Genomic DNA, 21,097 nt, shown 5'->3' on the forward strand with positions numbered 1-21,097 from the left:
TGTAACTGGGGAGAGCAGGAGTCCCTTGCTGGGAGTGAGAGAATTGTCTGGGGAACCCTGAAGTGTTTATTCCCAACTTCACTTTGCACGTACAAATACCATTTGCACACGGATTTCTTTCTCCTGTAGTTATAGAGGGTCTGGAAATCCGATCCGTAGGCTGGGTGGTGTCCGTCTCCGTCTCCTAAGGAAGTCTGAGCCCTCTCTCCCTTTTTAATATGAGAATTCGAAAGCAGTGGGAAGTGATGCTGGACCTATCACAGCATTGCTAACAGACAGCCTATTACAGTATTTAATAAAAACAGAAACAGCATGCCTGTCATAGGCTAATAAATCCTACCTCCTGCACGCTTTAAAAACAGTATGAAGCAGCTTTCACGGAGCTTCTGATAACTAATCTCAAGCATGGCTGTCTAGCGTGCCTGTCACTCCTATTGTCCTCCCAAACTCTTTCAGACATTTTGAGCGGAGAGTATTAAAGCTATGAGTTAGCAAGGGTTGTGACATTAATGGTCCAGAAAGGCTTTACGCACGCGAGGCAATGATGATTACCGGTGGCTATTTGGAGGACTGCACCGGATCGCTGTCATTAAAAATTAAGCGTGGCTTTTGAGGAAGATGTGACAACTACCCGAGGTAGGATTTGCATGTAAAACAAAGGAATCTGTTGCTGTGTCGGGCTTTTGTTTGCTGTATGCCTTGTGGGTCGTGAATCGCAGCCAGGTGCGGAGCGAGAGCAGCAAGGGGAGAGAGGGGAGTGGGGGACGGATCAGCTTAAAGCAAAACACAGTGGATAGTATTATATTTTATGGCAGAAATGCCTCGAGGACAAACTGGCTCCAGGCTGGTAGCCTGCTGAGTGTGCATTCCACGTTGCTTTTCCCTTGGAGTAGAATGCTTAGAGGTCACGGAAAAAACAGTTTGCTTCTTATCTGTGGTTCCAGCTGGGCTGTTGGTAGGGTTGAGTGAAGACTTTGGTAGGTGGGAGGCATAAAGGTCTAAGAAAAATCACGAAGAGGAAGTGGTCGTTAAGACTTGAAACCTGTTAGATAAATATTTTATTCCCACGGTCAACGTGCTTTGATAGCCAGAGTCTAATTTTTAAAGGGGGAAATTGAAAAATTACAACGGATTTCCCCGATAAAGAACTACTTCAGATTTAATTTATCATCAAAGAAAACTGGTACCTTCGTCCATTTTGCATATCGAAAGGCTGATCCACACTGTTTGTAGTAATGGTTTTGATAAAGCAGAGCAGGAGTTTTAGATTAAAAGAAGGGGCTTTCTCTCTGTTCCTGTTCCTGCTTTTAGACTATTGCCGGGCTGCAGATGGAAATAGTGATTCCTTAGAGGTTATGGACTTGACGTTGTACCTTTTTCTTTTCCTCTTTTTTTTTTTTAATGAATACTGTAAAAGCACAATTCTCCTTGAAAGAGGAGAGGGCAGTTGGGTTCCAAAGTCGAGCAGATAATGAGTGGATTTGCAGAGGAACTTAATACTGCTTTATACTTTATTATGGGATTGGCATAGTTCGATCAGAAAAGGCAATGTCGGGAAATCATAGGTTGAGATTTTTAAAGCAAAAATGCAATGGTCAGAAACTCATTTTTCCCCAACTTGATCTATGGTGCAAGTTTCAGAATTTGTCATTGCATATGACCCTCAATGTGAAGTGGCAGAAACGTAGTGAGTGCATTTCTCGGTGCTGTTGCGTTATTTCCCCGATGGGCTTCCCCAACTCCAAAATGTACAGATGTTGCTTTAGCTTTTGAAAAACCCTAGGTTCTGATGCACTGATTTGATTGTAATGAATTATAAAGATACAAAGAATAATTGTATATTTATCAAAGAATGTAATATTCTTCTAAAACTTTGGTATCAATGCAGTATTAACTAGGAAAAAGTGAGAGACAGTTATGGTATGCTTGTTTTCAGCTAAGTATCGGAGGTAAGGCTCAGTAGGGCTTTTTCTTTTGTCTAACGCAGTTGTGTTTGTACATTTGTGAGCTTCTGTGTATATACTGCCATTCACAAAGTTGACATCATTGCCCTGTAGGGTATGGCATCTATGCTTAAAGTTGTATGCCTATTTTTCCTGATAGTGTGATGAATATTATTGAACCAGTCCAACTCTCTTGTCTAGTTATGTGACCAAGAGTATGTGTCCATGAAACGACTGTGTAAAATTTCTGGTGCAATTGATGACTGTGACACAGTTTTCTGCCTCTATGTGGCCAGTGGAATGTGTGACCTTGACCTTGTAAAGTCCCATCCTCTAGCCAATTGTGCTCACCAGTCGAGAGCCCATACGTAACAAGAGAGCTTACGATACACAAACAGAAATACACACACACACACACACACACACACACACAGTTCACATACTATCACAAGTTTACAGCTGAATATTATTTCTATTGCTTTCATTAATTATATTTATTTGAAAGATTTTCACTGACTCTCATCTTGCCAATGTCTTCTGAATCTAATCTCATCAAACATTTATTTTAGAAGGAGTCTGTGCCGTAAAAGTTGTCAATAGGAGAAATTTTGCTGTCACCATGCTCGTAACACTTTACTGATAAACTAAAATGACTTTTCACAATTTTCACAGATTTATGGAAAAAGTTCCTATATCAAATCTTCAAGGTATATGTGTCTAGACTGGACCCCACAACATGAAAAATATAGGGGAGATATGGAATTTATTTTCTTTGTAAGATGTGGGGAAAGCCAAACTAAGTAATTTAGTCAAAACAACCTACTTTGTATCACAAATTAATTTCATTACTTCTTTATATTGGTAGATATCAACCAAAGCATTTACACATATTTTTCCCTTTCAGTTTGTGCTGTAATCTAGTAATGAAAAACCAGTAATTCTCCAGCTATCCAGAAAACAAGTCCAAAATCCACCCTGACATAAAAAATAAGCAAAGCTTTAGTCAGCCTTGTTTTCTCAGTCCCCACAGGTAACACAGCCAACGTATCAGTCACCAAGACATAATTCACCAAGTCCACAATCACCCTTATTCTCTGTCTCTCTCATATACACACACATACTCATCATTCTACTTTATTGGTTGATATTGGACCAGACATTTCTCAAGCTAACACAATCTTTTCTTCAATCAGCTTTCTCCTCTTACCAAAAGATGATTACAAATGAATCTTCCAAAAATAGTCTTGCTATTGTATCAGATTAAAAAGACAGACTATAATAATGTATATATAATATAATCCTAATTTTTATACATATGTATGTAGGAAAAAACTAGAAAAATGTACACCGAAATGTTAGAAACTCTCTTAGTATATATTATTGGTGCATTTTATTCTCTTTATTTATTTATAGCTACTAAATTTTTTTTAAAAAGCAGGTATTATATTAATAGTCACAAGGAGACTTACACAGTTTCACCTCCTTTTGCAACCATGTGGCCATCTTTTCCCCATTAACGTACTTCATATCATCCACTTTATCTTCACCCCAAATTCGGAAGTCATTTGTTGGTCGGGGCATGACTATGAAGAGGTGCTATTCTCCTACCAGAGTCCTTTTCTCCTTGGGTTTCTTGGTTGGCACATCACAAAAAACTCAGCATCATCCTCTCTAGTAGACCAATGCCTCCTACTTCTTAAACCAGGTTTACCAGAAAAGGAGCGTGTGTGCGCGCGTACCCGGTTACATGCTTCCTATTCCGAGTCCCAGCTTTTTCTCCATACCATACCAAATTATCCCCCAACTTACTATATGTTGAGTTTTTATTGTCTGTGTCTCTCCTGCTAGAATGTAAATTCTATGAGAACAGCGATTTTGTTGTGTTCCCAGAAGCATCTATAGCACCTATTGTCGAATGAATAAAGGGATGAATATAGAAACTGAATATTTGTCCGCATCGAAATCCGTCAGTAGCATTAGGCTCCAAGCACAAGTTTATCAACTTGAGGGTCAAAGCCGTGTCAAAATGCCCTGTTGCTTTTTCCAAAGAGAAAGATACTGGACACCTTGAGGAAAGTCAAGGAGATTTATCAAGATGATTTTCTTTCTCCTCTCCACACAGGAGGGAAAAAAATATCACATCACTGATTTCAATCTATGTCAAAGCAAATAAAAATTCAATTTGCCTGAATTTGATCTTATCCTAAGATGACTTCTTTTTCAAAAAGACATCTTCACAGATCTGTACAAATAACTACGGACATACACATGTTCTATGTTTTCTCTGCTAGTGATGAGAGAAAGGATGGCAAACCCAGGTTGGGAGATACAATTGGGCTCAATACCCCTTTCTAAGCATACAAACCCCAGTACTTTATTTGGCCATAAGACTCAACTAACAGTAACTAATAATGGTACTAGTCATTTACATTCCATTTATTGCTCTCTAAATCAGCATGGTTAGTCTCATGGTCTTGTGAATAGTGACCTGTCCAGCATTCATAAAATACAGGTCTTCAAATAATTAAAGTATAATCAAATAATCTTATTGTCCAAATTGGGTACAAATAATAAAGCCCAATATTTCTCGAAGGTTTATAGTCTAGAGAGGTAGTGTGATGGGAAAAGGACCCAGCGTCTAAGACAAGCACAAGGCTGTAGGAAGAGATAGGCTTGATCTGAGTCTCACCTTCTCTACTTCATAGTTATGTGATTGGGGACATTTTTAAAAATCTTACAGAGCCTCAGTTACCGCACTGGTGCCTCTTCGGGTTAGAGATGAAATGTGACCATGTGAATCAGTGCCTCGTTAGAGTACTTGGCACAGAGAAGAGGCTTAAAAAGGAAGTGTTCTCATTGTTGTTGTCATCTTACTGTCACAGTATGCTCGAATAGCAGCTACTAAACTTTCCATTCAACAGCTAGAAAAACTAAGGTGCGAAAGTTACTCAAACTGCTCAAGGTCAAAGAACTCGTAAGCTACCGGATTTATTCTCCCTTCAGCTAGAGAGACTCCTCACAAATAGAATGACAGATTAACCTTCTTTAATGTATTTACTGGCTAAAGGCTGCCAGTGATAGGGGAATGTTTTAAAAGGCAGAATCTGAAAGAAAAGGTTTTTCTTTCCTCTGTGAACAATGTGGGTGCTTCATGTATCCTTTCCCCCAAAAAAGGATATTTAAACTGCCGTGAAACAAGTTAAACAAACACTAATTGACTAATTAAGAAAACCTCAGTCTTTAGACATCACCATAAGGGAGTGTTGGAACCCCAGCTTCACAACCCGCAAGACTTGGGTTTGAATCCCACTTCCGCCCGTTGCCAGTTGTCAAAATCTCCCTAAGCCTCCTTTGCTCCAGCAGAAACATAGGTAGAAATAGCACATCGTTTGTGGGGTTGTGAGGATTAAATGGGGTAGTCTGTGCATAGCACCATGCGTGTGCATAACACATAGTACCTATTTTCCCTCTTTTACTATCTCAGATGAAACTTGTAAACACTGTGTGTGTGTGTGTGTGTGTGTGTGTGTGTGTGTGTGTGTGGCACTGAGGGATTTGGTTTCAAGTATGTCCTTGAGGTCGTATTTCTTGGCATTACGTGCCGCCAAAGTCACCCCGTAGGTACCATTTAAGAATCACTTAAGCATTAAGGTATCACATAAAATCTCAAGGTGTTTGAGCACCTGGCCAGCACCAGAAACAGAATTTCTGGAAATGTTTCACATTTGCTCATTTCTGATTAGACCCAAAATGCAAGAAGCAATTCTGGAAAAATCAAGAAAATACAGGCTTTTCTGAGATACCAAACCCAATTTTACAGATTCATGTTCAAAGACCTTTATCTGGGGTGCCTGGGTGGCTCAGCCAGTTAAGTGTCAGTTAAGTGTCTTCAGCTCGGGTCCTGAACCCAGGCTACTGGGATGGAGCCCCGCATCAGGCTCCTTGCTCAATGGGGAGTCGGCTTTTCCCTCTGCCTGCCGCTCCCCCTTCTTTTGTGTGCGCACTCTCTCTGTCAAATAAATAAAATCTAAAAAAAAAAAAAAAGAAAAGAGTTTTATCTGAGTGCCGCCTACCCTCGGCTTTGTCAGGCTGTGTTTTCAGCACCTTCGTCTCCACTCGAAATGTGACTACCTGGCCTTTATGATTGCTAAACTGATCCAATGAACACATCAGGTAACGGGACTTCAGTGCGGGACATGCATGAAATTGGCAATTAGCATCATCAATTATTCTAGATTTAACACTACCAATTTCTTAATGCAAAGGAATTCAATTTCCTTTCATTGCTTAATAAAAATTAGCACCTCCAATTAAACTATTGAAAGACATTCTCAAATACGAATCTACTAGATAAGCTAAATTTTTCTTTAATCAGTTCTGAACCTCACCTGACACCCAACAACTTCTCCAATTTCAGATTCTTGAAGGTCGGTTTGTATCGCTAACGATCACATTTGTGCATTTGTGTTTCCTTTAATATCGTGTCATTTCTCAGTTTCACCTCTTTACGTGCAACTGGTCCCAATAGTGCTGCCTCTCTCCAACATGGTGGATATGCCATTGTCATTAAAATGTCACAGATTTTCAAGGTTTGATTTTTTGTTTTAAATCTTCACAGAATATTGCTCCCTTTTGCTCTGAGAATACTCTGTGCAGGGTTCTGCCATGGCCCTTAGCACACTGCGCTGGGATCTTTGATTCACTAACCTGCTGCCCTCCTCCCCAGTTAAATTGTAAGTCCCGGGAGGTTAAGGACTGGGTCATGATCGTCTCAGTATTTCCAGGGCCTGGTAGAGTTCTTGGCAAATAGTTAATGCTCTGTAAGTAATTCAGGAGGGAGGGAGGGAGGGAAGGAAGGAAGGAAGGAAGGAAGGCAGGCCGGTCTATACTAGATTTCTTAGTGTCCAGTTTGACCTAAGGAGTGTAAATGACCAAGGGGATAGATAAATCATGTACCTTAGAAAAAAGTGCTGCATGAAACTATTTTCTAATAAGATAGCCCTGGACCTGCCCTGTGCTTACTAACTTCTCATTCACCTGTCCTCTCATCTCTTCTCCCCCTATTCTCCGGCTTATATCGGCTGCTTCTATGACTGTTTCCCCATCCCTTCTCCGCTCTTCTGTCTGCCCACAGCAGCTACCCTGGCTTTCTAAAGAGTATGGTGGAGCTTTTCATTTGAAGCCAACTTCAAGTCTGACAGCCTCAGACAGCAAACACCTAAGCCCCCTCCTCATCAAAGCCAGGGTGACAGATGAGCCTGGGTGAGAATTTCAGCTCAGGGGGAGGGGAAAAATAAATCAGCTGTCAAAATGTCAAGCCTGCTGACTTCCGAGGAAAGAGAGAGAAGATGCTTATACCACCAGACGGCAGGGCTTTGGTTTACATTTGCCAGCATTTGTACTAAATAGGGAAAATGTCAGATGAATCCCACGTGCAGGTTCCTTGTCACTTTGGTGTTTTCCTGAGTGTGAAATTAAAACTCTAGAATATTCTGGACATGGAAGCTCGTTTTCAGTTTTCACCAAACCCACTCAATGTGTAAATAAGAATAGTTAGGCAAGTAGTAAAACATGTAACTAATTTTTAAAGTGTAATCTTTGGCCCAGGTAACTAGGTTGCAAACTCCTTGATAGCAGACACGACATTTTTATAATTCTTAGGTGAACAGAACAAATTAAATATATATGATTTTTTTAAGAATAACTTTTTGATTGATATACACTCTTCTCTTCACCCTATTCCCCGAGGTAGAGCCGTAGTACAGAAATCAGGTAAACGTCTTATCATTACTTACCAGGCTGCTTGACTGGAGATGGAGGGTTCTAGAAACCACACAAAACTTAATTGCACTGAATCCCCTTTGTGCACTATGGTGCAGACAGGGCTCTTAGGGAAGAGGAAGGAAAAGGGGGTTTTGTGAGTTCTGAGGTTGCCTGTTTATCCATGGAATTATGTTACTCACACATCTCTGTCATTGGAAATAATTCATAAAACCAATCCACGTAGGCTTCTACCAAAGGAAGATTCAACTTGGAACTTCGTCGAAATAAAGCCCTTACGACACTACACATGTCTGGGGAATTCCATTGTGCTTGGTGACATAGTTCAGGACTTTATAGATAATGAGTTTGGTTAGACTTTTAAGTCTTTTAATTATTAAATTTTTCACTGGAAAGCTAGTAAAGGTCAAACATCTGACTCCATAACTTATCTACAAAAGTAAAGTATCTTTCCAAGTGAAACTCTTAGGAAGTTAAAAAAAAAAAAGGGGGGGGCAATTCAAACGCAAGTCTACAATCTTTGTTGCTTCTCATAGATGCAGAGGATCATTCGGGCTGTGCTGCATACAGCACTTTATGAGGTAGAGAGAGAAGCCCTTGGTAAATCTTTTTTTTTTTTTAAGATTTTATTTATTTATTTGAGAGAGAGAGCATGAGCAGGGGGAGGGGCAGAGGGGGAGGGAGAGAGAGAATCCTTGAGCAGAACAGACTCCCTGCTGAGGGAGGAGCCCAAGGACAGCAGTGGGGGGGCGGGTGTGGATAGGGGTCCATCCCAGGACCTCAAGATCATGACCTGAGCGGAAGACAGATGATTAACCGACTACTGACTGAGCCATCCAGGACCCCTCACTTGGTAAAGCTTGCCCATGAGATAATTCTTGAATGTCTTGAATTTAGTTTCTCGTACAATCGTTTGAGAATTTCTGACCATGTGAAGGATTTGTAGCTCCATCAAAGTGCACTGGAATTTCCTCTGAAATTCCAGTGGAATTTGCCACTGATGGTCCTTGGATTTTATTTGATTTCCTGGTATATTCCAAATGAAGAAATTAAGGCAGGGGGGTAACAACCTGACATCTGGAAGAAAACAATACCTAACTTTAGAGGCAAAACTCTAACAGGATTGATCCGGTTTCTCCCTCTCTGTGGGAGTAACCAATGCCTGCTTTAGCCTCACTTCCTAGCAGTTTGATTTGATCCTGCGTGGTGCTGGGCAACAGCCATGTGGGGCTTCTGTGTAGACAGCTCAAGGCAACTGTTTGCTTTAAAAACATAAAAATAGAACAGTACAGGACTCAATTCTCTGTTGGAATGAATAAAAAAAAAAAGTTGAGAGAGAGGAAGTGCATATCTAAAGGAGAAGTAAGGCCTAGATAACATGTTACCAAATTTGAGAAAATCTCTTCGGGTGTATAAAAGATAATGATAACCATGGTACAAAGAAAACTGGCCAAAGAATGTCTATTACAGGGGCGTCTGGGTGGCTCAGTTAGTTAAGTATCTGCCTTCAGCTCAGGTCATGATCCCAGGGTCCTGGTCTGAGCCCCACATTCAGCTCCCTGCTCAGCAGGGAGTCTGCTTCTCCCTCTCCCTCTGCCTGCTGCTCCCCCTGCTTGTGCTCGCTATCAAATAAATAAAGTCTTTAAAAAAAAATGTCTATTACAACCTGCTTCTCAATCTTCTGGGCCTATTTCCCTCCTGACAAGTAGATCTAGTGTCTGCTGAAATGCAACTGTGAAAAAATGGTATAAAAAATAGGAGATATGCTCTGATTTATATGCCTATATGAAACGTTGCCTTGTGTGTAATTTTGATTTCATATGGTGTTTAGTTTGTTTACTGGAAGAAGATTCTTACCCTAGACTGATGTGCTCAGGTGTCCACATTAAAAAAACTATATCTAGGGGGCGCCTGGGTGGCACAGCAGTTAAGCATCTGCCTTCGGCTCAGGGCGTGATCCCGGCGTTATGGGATCGAGCCCCACATCAGGCTCCTCCGCTATGAGCCTGCTTCTTCCTCTCCCACTCCCCTTGCTTGTGTTCCCTCTCTCGCTGGCTGTCTCTATCTCTGTCGAATAAATAAATAAAATCTTTAAAAAAAAAATCTATATCTACTCTCCATTCTGCTAGCCTTTAATTGATCAGTCCTCATTTCATGTCAGCATTCATTCAACTATGCATTCATTTATTCAACGAATATTTACTGAGTATCCGCTGTGGACTAGGCACTATGATGTGTATTGGGGTTACAATGTTGAGCCAGCTCACAAATGACCCCATCCCTAACCATGGACGTTCTAGAGCTGGATGAGAAATATATTTTTCTAATAGTCACACCAATAATTGTAAAATTTCAAATGTAATAAGTACTAAGAGATTATTTAATTAGAGACATTAGTGTACTCAAAATGTCAGGAAAAGCTTCTCTGAAGAAGAAAGGACTGAGATGCTAAACGAAGAAGCATGAAAGTGAGAAAAAAAAAGAAAAAGTGTGAAAGCAGCAGGCATTAGAGGAAAAGCTTTCTAGGCAGAGAAAATGCATGTGCAAGGCTGAAGCATGGCACCCTCACTTATTCAACGTTTATCAAGTGTCACACCTGTGTGTGGGAAAGGCTGGGAGGGGGTAGGGACTTCCTACTCCTACGGAGCTTGCACTCCAGTGAAAGGCAATCCATTTTTTTTAATTAATGAATGAGATAAAAAAGAAGCCTGTTACAGAGAGTAAATGGGGACTGTGCTCTGAGGAAGGGCCAGTGTGGCTAGAGAGCAGGGATGAAGCAGCATGTGGTAAAGATGAGGCTGAAGAGACAAAAAAGCATCTGGCTAGGTAAGCCCTATAGGTCCTGTGAAGAAGTTTGCTTGTGATGCAAAGAGCAGTGGAAAGTCATCCAAGGTATTAAGCAGGAGGCAGAGAAGATACTTGTGCTTTGCAAAGGAGTCTCTGTCATTGATCTGCCGCAATGTGGTGATCAAGACAGAGGTGAGCAAATGGGTACAGAAAAGTCAATGGAGAGGCTATTGTAATCATCCAGATGGGGGTGGCTTAGACCAGGTAGCAGTGAAATGGCAGACAAGCGGCCAGAGGAGCCATGTTCAACAAGTCATATCAGAGAGTTGGTAATTGGCTAATTTCTGAGAGGATGGGCGTAAAGAAGAAAGAGGTGTCGAGGACAATTTTAGACTTCTGGCTTGAGTATCTGGATAGATGGTGAGATTATGAGCCCTGGAACATGACTAGAGCTCTCTTTGATCAAAAACATCTTGCAATTGTAGTCTATATTTACCACCTCCACTTCCTTGCTCCCCATTCATTTTTTTTTAAAGCACTGGTATATGAATTCTGACAACAGTGGTTTCCTGTGATTGCAGGAAAAGTCACCCAATTTGGCTTTTTCACGCCCTCATGACCCTCAATTATATATATATATGGTACATTTTATATACAGTATACACACACACACACACACACACATATATGGTACGCACATACACACACAGAATGATTGATTTTTTTCTTGAAATCCTCTCTTTTCCTTGATTATAATTATGTTTCATTTCCCAGGTCCCCTCCTACTTTACAGCTCTTTCTTATCTTTCCTCTTTGCTGGATCCTCTTTTTCCTTCCCTTATATTTTGTTATACTTTTCAGTAATTGAAAATACTGTCTCAGGGCACCTGGGTGGCTCAGTCAGTTAAGCGTCTGCCTTCAGGTCAGGTCAGGATACCAGGATCCTGGAATGGAGCCCTGCATCAGGCTCCCTGCTCAGCGTGGAGTCTGCTCTTCCCTCTCCCTCTGCCTCTCCCCCTGCTCATGCTCTCGCTCTCTCAAATAAATAAAATCTTTAAAAAAGCAAATGAGACTTGGAAGAAAGAAAGAAAGAGAAAAGAAAAAGAAAATACTGTCACTACTTTCATCCCAAACCATCTCTCCAGCTGTGACCTTGCTCCCCAACCCAAGTCCCACATTGCCTGCCACCTGGTAGACTTTATGGCTGCTGTCTACACTTCCAAACTCACTTGGCAGAACTGAACTCATGGTAAGACCTAATAAATCTACTCTGCCGGGGCACCCAGGTGGCATAGTCATTAAGCATCTGCCTTCAGCTCAGGGCGTGATGGGGATCGAGCCCCACATCAGGCTCCCTGCTCTGCTACAAGCCTGCTTCTTCCTCTCCCACTCCCCGTGCTTGTGTTCCCTCTCTTGCTGTCTCTCTCTCTGTCAAATAAATAAAACCTTTAAAAAAAAATCTACTCTGCCTCAGGTTTCCATTCATTGTGCTACTGATGGCCCAACTTCTTTGAATCCTTCCCCAACTATAGACCCAATTGGCCTGAGTCCTATTGAGTCTTCCTTCAAAAATCTTATGTGTCTGTATCTTTATTCCTCCCTATGCAAATAAAGCCCCTTTGTTCTCACACCTTGGTTATTATGATAGTTTGCTCACGAACCTCCTTGCCTCTAGTCTGATTTTTTTTTTTCAAAGTGCTATCCTTAAATCTCTGGCATAAGAATTACCTGGGGGAGCTTTTTAAAAATATCAATTCATGTGGCCTGTATTCAATCAGAATCTTTTTGGGTAAAGCCTACAACTTTAATAAACAGCCTACACAGATCTATCATGTGTGAATTTCGAAGAAAAAATAAAAAAACTGTTCTAATCTCTACCCACCCTGTTTTCTCCCCCTAGCCTTTCTTAATGAGTAGCTCCAAGGCATGACCTTGATCATGGAACCTCTGCCATCACAGCTCTTCAGTGGCTCTTGCTTAGCCGAGCAAATCAAGTCTCACCCAACAGCACAGGTCATCACAGTCCTCCAAGTTTTGATGTCCAGATACATTTCCAACCTAATCTTTACCTCGCCTTTCTTACCCTCTAATACAACTGAACTGTACCACTTGCCACCCCTCAACCATACCTGTCACAACATCCTCATGCCTCTGTCCCTTGGCCCAATGCACTTTAAACACCCAGGAAATGTCTCCCCCCACCCCACTCTCCATTTCCACCTGTCAAACTTGTACCAACTCTCCAATGTCCCCTTCTGGATAGAACCTTCTCTCAACCCTTTCTATTTTCCCTCTCCCTTTCCATTCATTGTCCCCCAAGCTAGAAGGGACCTCTCTAGGATTTGAGTTCTTTCAGCAGGGTTTACATTTTGCTACATACTTATTACATAGTTAAACACATACATCCTTTTGCTTTTTTTTTTTTTAATTCTACTTACAAATTTCATGAAGAGACACATTTATAAAAAGATACCTTTATGGAACAGAAAGAAAGTTGACCTGGGTTCAAAATTCATCTAGTGCATGCCCTTGGGAAAACCATTTAACTTCTCTGAGCTTCGTCTCTGTTAAGTGGGATAGTTCACTTACATTATAGGATTTGGGTCAGTATAAGCTGAGGTGTCTTGTAAAAAGCTGAACCCTATGAAATTGCTCATATTCAATTATTTTCACTTACAAAAATTGAAGTTTCATTATATCTAGCAGTCCTCCTATATCTTAGTACATTTTCCTTTAAAATACCATTGTGTCCCACGCTGTGCTTTGCATCGACTTCATACATCAGCCCCTCCGCCCAATATATATGTGTATATTTATATAATATTATGTACATATTATATATATTCATTATATATTCATTATATTCATATAATGATAACCTTAGAAAAGAGACCAAGAGAACGCTACACCAACACCAAGTAGGCAAACTCTTAATCTACCACCATGCTCACTCTTGCCTGTTCCTTTTCCAAAGCAGGTGAACAAACAGGAATTTTAACAATGAGCTAAAGCAAGTTCTTTTCTAATAAGAAAGTTCTGTTAAATAAAGGTCAGCAGGAAATGTAACAACACTCATTGTCTCTTGTTTATGGGCCTTCTGGGCATCACACAAACTTGCTCAAATTCCTCTCCTGAGCATTACCTTACCTAGAGTTTACCTAACTCACATTACACCTCCCCTGGCTGGGATCTTTTGTCATCAATCAGAACAGCAATGAGACCTTCCAATGCAACTTCTAAACAAAGTGTGCACATCGGGGCGCTTCAGCTATGTTTCTCTACCCCTGAGAGAGTATTGAGAACCCTATTGACCGATTCACTCTAAGGGAACTCTGAGCTTAAGAAAGTCAGTGTTACATTGGTTATAAATGATCAGGAAGGAACTGATGCTTTCATGTTCCTGCTTAGTGTTCACTCTTCAGATTTATCAGTCCAAGGAAAGATTCTTTGTCTAATGAATCTAAAGATTCTTTGTTAAAAAATAATTTGTCCCAAAAAGAGGGGCGCCTGGGTGGCACAGCGGTTAAGCGTCTGCCTTCGGCTCAGGGCGTGGTCCTGGCGTTATGGGATCGAGCCCCACATCAGGCTCCTCCGCTATGAGCCTGCTTCTTCCTCTCCTACTCCCCCTGCTTGTGTTCCCTCTCTCGCTGGCTGTCTCTATCTCTGTCGAATAAATAAATAAAATCTTTAAAAAAAATATTAAAAAAAAAAAAAATTTGTCCCAAAAAGACGTTATGCTAAAGGATGTCCTCAAAGAGATTATAGATTATATATCACATTCCAGGGGTTAGGAGTGAGACAGATGCCATAAGAAAAGTACACAGCGCTTTGGGTATTTTCATAGAGAAAGATTACAAATCGAAGCTAAAAAAGGATAAAGTACCAAGAAGAAGCATCAGCATTAACAGGGTTCCAATTACCTCTCTTTTTTTTTTTCTTTTTGACACTTATGTGGGTGTTCTGTGATATCAGGCAATTACCATCTCTGTGCCTCAGTTTCCTCCTAAATAAAATGGGCAGGTGGCTAGTACAGTACAGCAGGAAGTGGCCCTTCAAGACTGTTGTCTGTTGTTAGGATTAAGGTAGGATCGGGTACTCATGTCAAACGTTACAGACAGTTCGGATGGGAAGGGCTTTAGATTTATGATTTGGCTTTTACTAATTCATTGGCGAAATGAGAGGTCACTTTCCAAAACAAGGTTAAGCATCAAAATTAGGTTCACTATCATTAAAAGACTGAGCAGATGGTGAGGAAGCAGGCCGTTCGTTAAAAGAATTTTTCCTCAAAAAGCAAAACAAGAGTGAGGGCAGTTGATAAAGAGCCAGTAAGGATGCAGGAGTGGTCTAGATACCCTTTCTTTTGAGAGGAAGGCCATGAGGGCCTCTTGATAGCTGGTGAACTTGCGTCTTACCTCATTTTGAACATTACACATGGAATTCACATGGAATTAATCTGAGTCCCACAACTCAGTATAGGAGGCATCATCACAAAATGGAGGTTTTTAAGATAGGAAAACTGAAGCTCAAAGACAGAACTAAGAATCCTGACCCTAGTCCCACAGCAAGTATTGGCAGAACCGGGCTTCTATCCAGTTCCTTTGACTCTAGACCCCAGGCCACACTGCCTCACCTCGCTATGAACACATCATCTCTGCTTCTGGAGGCTGTTTCACTAAGACATGGACATTTCCAGAGAGGATTTGGGGGCAAGAACCATGGAGAAATAGCCGCTCACTTTTCATATGGTCACAGCTAACAAGACCTTTATTGAGCACTTTGTACATGATAGGCACTTTACATAATAATATCACCTGTAGCTTGTGAACCCCTAGCAATTAAGGCATGATGCTAGGCATTTGCTAAGGATTTTCTCATTTTCAGGGGCGCCTGGGTAGCACAGTCATTACGCGTCTGCCTTCGGCTCAGGGCGTGATCCTGGTGTTATGGGATCGAGCCCCACATCAGGCTCCTCTGCTGGAAGCCTGCTTCTTCCTCTCCCACTCCCCCTGCTTGTGTTCCCTCTCTCGCTGGCTGTCTCTGTCAAATAAATAAAATCTTTAAAAAAAAAAAAAAAAGGATTTTCTCATTTTCAGCTCAGAATAGACCCAAGTGCTCCTATTATTCCCATTTTATACTTGTAAAAACTGAGGCTCGGAAAGAGTAATGAGCTTGCCCAAGGTAACACAACTTGTAGGTGGCAAAGCTGGGGTTCAAGCTGACGCCAGACGGACTCCCAAATTTTCAAGCACTAAATTTGACACCTGCTGGCCATTTGACATATTTTCTGCTCAGGTGCCAATCTGCACAGGCCCCAGTGATACAGGCCTAGACTGTAAGGTCCCAAGAGGGTTCTGCCCAGAGCCCCAGGAGACAGAGGGAAGCACATGACTCATGGATAAAGGTCTGACCGGGACAATCTGCTTTCCTGTGGATTAACATCTATCTCTGCTCTCTTCCTTACCCACTAAGTAAACCCCTAATGCACGGTGCTGGCCCTCACCCAGATGCTGAGCAAGGTTTCAGACATGATTCTAAATGGTAACTATGGAAGAATGATTTGACAGTGTTCCCCCCACGAGCTTCCACACTGAGAAGGAGCAAAAAGGAAAGGAGAGTTAAGCAAATGAGCACAATGTTTTGTAACAGACCGCACATATTTTCCTTAACATATCGTCAAATTGTTTTTCTGTTTTCCTGCAGTCTTATCTTTTGAATAACAAAACCAAAAAAGTGAATCCATTCTTCTGCCACCAATCTCTAAGATAATTCAGGTTGACAACTCATTTCAGATAAAATATAAATTATGTCCCAATTCTCTTTGCATAATACTTTCCATAACCTAATATAGATCAGTGGCATCATAAGCTCTACTTCCTTCCTAGCCCATTTTCCCCAAATCAGCCTTGAGCTCATTAATTGTAGTACATGGGCTGCTTTCCTATAAAATCACCTTTCCTCAGTCCAGGTAGAATTTGGATCACAGGTCCTCCCGTTTCTATAAGTTTGTGTTGTTGCTGATGTTTTGTTGTCGTTGTCTGTAACTGTTTTAACTCAAGCAAATGTAATAATTTTCCTGGCTTTTGCTTCCCTTAAATTGTAGATATTCAAACACTCTATTACCCTGAAATTATTGTAATTTGTATTCGGAAGCAATGACCTAATAAGTTACACATTTTTATGCCTCAGTAGTCTGCTAGATTTGTGAATAAATACCAGTCAATTCCGACAGCACCTTTAATGGTGTTCAGATTTCTTCCTTCTTTCTTAGGCAGTGCAGTGTGATGTTATCCATGTTTCAAAAGCATAAGAGCTAAGGAGTTTCTTACTGGTAGTTCTTCAATCAAGATAAGCAAAAACAAAACGAAACTGCCCTATGCCAAAGTGTCAGCTTGGTTGGATTTTTATCACTGTTTGTCAAAAAGCTTCCACTAAAATGGCATTCAATTAATTCATATTTGCAAAAGCAAATCATTTCTAATAAAAATTTAAAGTGAAATTCAAACTGGATCTTCACCTGAAACTTGAACCTCTCAATTGCTGTTCATCTAAAGTCAGTTAAGATTTATGACAGAGACAGAAAATATGAGGAAGAAAACAGATTTCCTTTATTATCATAACCTAAGTGCCATCTGGCACCATGCTAGGAAAAAAACAAAAACAAAAACAAAAAACAAACGAAATGCAGTTTGGGACTAGTCTTGGTGTAGATGTGCTTATAGAACTTGATGAAAAAAATTGTGCAAGATGAACTAGATATTGGCCAGTGCAGACTTTTACGAAGACCTGTTGAAAACAAAATAAAAAAATAGATGTATAGGCAAGCCACTCAAATGCAAGTAATGATGGGGTGGGTGCCTGGGAGACAGAAAGGGACAGAGTTCTTGGCTGAGCATAGGAATGAGCACTTTCTGGTCAGCTTCAGAGATTCTTTTGGTACGGGACATTGTTTAAATTGGTTTACCCCAAAATGAAAACTTGAGAGGGAGTAAGGGTAGGTAGAGAAAAAGAGTAGATAATTAGAAGAAATCATTGAAAAGGAATATGCCAGAGCCAAACTGTTTTATCAGAAACTATTCAAATTAATAATGGCTAACATTTTTGATGACTTATTCATGAGTCAAGCACTATACTCCGTCATCTCATCCTGTTGACAAATTATAAATAGGTTTTACTATCTCTGTTTTTCAGAAAAAGAAACTGAGGCACAGAGAGGTCTGGCAATCTGTCCAAAGTAACATAGTTAGTAAGTGTTATGACCTTGATTCAACCTCAGATGATCCAATCCTGATTCCAGAGTCTTTACTATTAATCACCATTGCCAAGAAATTCCAAAGCAGTGTGCGTTATTATAACAACTTTCAGAGCATTATAGTCATGGGTAAATTTGAATGAACTTCTGGTAAGAATTCAAACCTGAAATGTTTATCAGAGTCAGATCTTGAAACTACAGCTGGTACCAAAGCACCATGCCTCCTCATCTGTTGTTATAGATGGACCTTGAAATCATAGTAAGATTTGGAGAGTATATAAAAATTTATGTTTAAAGAAAAAGCATTTTTTTCTTATCAGGGTTTCACAGAACCTTATTAAAAAAAAAAAAATCCCTTCTTTTTCCTCTGATGTAGAAGTGACCCAACTGCAAATCAATTTAATTCAGCTTTTGTGAATAATCAGTTATTGGGCCCCTTTCGAGAGGAAACACTTACGTTTTTGCTTCTCCTTAAAAATAAAGAACTCAAATTCGCACTATTGCCATGAAACAAGTATAATTCACATTCAGAGTCAGTAGCATAGGAAGATATAAAGGTTAATAAAAAGACTAGAGGACATGTTCCTTTGCCCTCAAATTGTTTGCAAATTAGTACTGATGATGACTTAAAAGAAAGTCCTGCTGAGTTTCCAAAGACATATGGGGTTTGTGTGAAGGACCCAGGTCCCTGCCCTCTGCAAGTGACCTGATCATGGACAGCTGTTGTCCAGAGGGGACCTCATGTGGCTGTCAAATTCTTTCTCAGAAGTCAGCTGATCAGAACATATGACCACGTCCAAGGTTCTTGTCTTTCTTTTTTTTTAAGATATCGTTTACTTGAGAGAGAGAGAGAGAAAGAGAGAGAGAACACACAAGCAGGGGGAGGGGCAGAGGGAGCAGCAGACTCCCTGCTAAGCAGGGAGCCAGTGCAGGGCTTGCTCACAAACTCAAGACCCTGAGATCATGACCTGAGCCCAAGGCAAACACTTAACCAACTGAGCCACCCAGGCACCCTGGTTCTTGTCATTTTAATCGGTATTTCTTAGTGACTGTACCTTCAGGAAGGACAGAGATGATAAAAGTGATGGACTGACAGAGCAGAGGTGCTGGCACAGCAAAAGAGTGACTTCCTCCATGCCCGCTGAAAGCCCCCCACATTGCCTGTTCCTCAGGTTCACTCTACAATTGGGAAATTAAAAGAACGATGAGAGTCGAAAGAAAGAACAAGCAGAACATCTTACTATTTTCCAGCAATAAAACAGCTCTTCACTATCCACAAAACTTTCCCTACCCAAGGCTCTTCCCCCAGCGTGTGAGTACAGGGTAGGGACCCCACAGTGTGAGGACTGTGAGGTTCTGTGTCTGGATTTGACCCCTGTTCTTCCATTACTAGCTGTGTGACCTTGGGCAAGTCACTTCATGCTTTCAGTGCGTTTCTGCATCTATAAAATGAATTCTCATAATATTGACCTTGCAGGTTTGTTGGGAGTTTGAATGAAATGACATAAATACGTGTTGGTATGATGAGTGATCAATTCAAACTGGTCAAAGCGATAACAGTATCACCTATGTTCACAAAGCCTCATGCCACCGTTAAACTTTATGGGGCATAACCACTTCGGTTGTGTTGTACGTGGTGTGTGTGTGTGTGTGTGTGTGTGTGTGTGTGTGGTTTACTCAGGTAAATTGTTAAGTCTCTTGTTTTAATATTAATTCCACTCTAAAGGATATGGTCTCTGACATTCAGGAGTTACAATTAAGTAATGAACGCTGTACACACAGTGATGTATTAAAAAGCAGAATGTGCTAAATCTCATAGTAGACCCATGAAGTGCTTTGGGACCACCAAGAAAGGAAAGGCTAATTTTGACTGGGAATTTGGAACAGTAAATAAAAGACAGGATATTTGATCTGCAGCTTAAGACAAGGGCTTGGATAAGAATTAGAAGTGAGAAGGAGAAACAGATGTCTTAAAAATGACAGAAGAATCAATTTGGGGATTTATGGGATATGGGGAGTGAATGAGAGAGAGAAACATGACAGATAACCAGACTTTTTAAGCCCAGAAAACTGGGAAGACAGTGTAGGTTGAGGGATCGCAGAGAAGGAATAGAACTGGTAGAAGAGGATGAGTTGATTTGGAACATGTTGAATTTGAAATGGAGGAAAGACATCCAGATAAGAATGTCTCCTTGTGAAATATAACGTGTAACTCAGAAGCAGCATGTAGATTTCAGAGCCATTTTCATGAATGTGACCATTTAAACTCAGGCGATCGCTTTGGGGGAAAGAACAAATCAAGAATTTACAAGCAACTAGGGTAAAACGGTGAGAAGCAGCTATACTTCAGGGCCACTTTAGAGGTATAATTTTAAAGGAACCTTTGAGGACCTGGGGAAGAAACCAAGAGAATTCAGAATCGCAGAAGCCAAGGGAAGACAGAATTTCAGAGAGACAATGATGAACAGGAATGTCAGGCCCTGCAGAGAGCCTGGGGATGGTGAAGACAGAGGGACTATTTTGGCCATTATGGTGACCTCAAAGAAAGCTATTTCAGGAATGACCCCAGAGCAGAACAATTGAGAGGGTAAAGTGGGAGGAAAGATGAGGCATGGAATCATAGCTTGAGGGACAAGAGAAGGTGTTTTATTAAGATAACAGAAGGCTGAGCACATTTGCAGATTGACGAGAAGGAGCCAGTAAAATGGATTAAAGCTGAAGAATAAACAAAGGCTAATTAATGTTTTGAGACCCTGGAGCACTGGTTATCAACCCTTTCTGAACATTAAACTCCCCTAGGACCCTTACAATAATACTTATGCCTAGTTCTGATCTGCAGAGATACTGATTAAATTGTTTTGGGGTAGGACGGGCACCTGTATTATTCTCTAGTTCTTCCAGGTGATTCTAATATGTATACAGACAGAAGAACCACTGACTCAGAAGAATTGGACATTGGATTAAGGCCACAATAAAGGTTGCTTCTGGATGTCAAAGGTGCTCTTCTTCCTCTAAAATCAGTTATGGTTGTATTGGGGTAGAGGAGAAAGGAAGGGATGATTTAGGAAGAGAAAATTTTGAAGGAAGAATATTGAAAGAAATAATGGATGGTTTCAGCCTGATAAAGTAGAACAAGAGACACTTGGAGGAAGGGGCAGGAGTGACGTTGTCATGAAAGAAACTTCAAATCCCAAACAACCATAGCATTCCACCAGGGATAAATAAGGTAACTGTCCATTTACTGCCTTCTTCTTCTTTTTTTTTTTGGTTGGTGACCTCCTAACACACAAAAAAAGGCATTACTGTCTTTCCCACTCTTCTTAGGAAAAGGAGAAGA

The 21,097-nt window shown here is 40.8% G+C and overlaps 1 protein-coding gene across 1 annotated transcript in view; it reads left to right on the top strand.

Annotated features, from left to right (window-relative positions):
* Positions 1-340: 340 nt before the first annotated feature.
* Positions 341-21,097, top strand: part of KCNMB2 (potassium calcium-activated channel subfamily M regulatory beta subunit 2) — a 231,842-nt gene continuing 211,085 nt past the window's right edge. Inside the window, exon 1 of the mRNA XM_026498387.4 lies at positions 341-636. The gene's annotated coding sequence lies outside the window, so the exon portion shown is untranslated. The remainder of the gene's footprint in view (positions 637-21,097) is intronic.

Source organism: Ursus arctos, unplaced genomic scaffold, assembly GCF_023065955.2.
Source record: "Ursus arctos isolate Adak ecotype North America unplaced genomic scaffold, UrsArc2.0 scaffold_4, whole genome shotgun sequence".
Lineage (NCBI taxonomy): Eukaryota > Metazoa > Chordata > Mammalia > Carnivora > Ursidae > Ursus > Ursus arctos.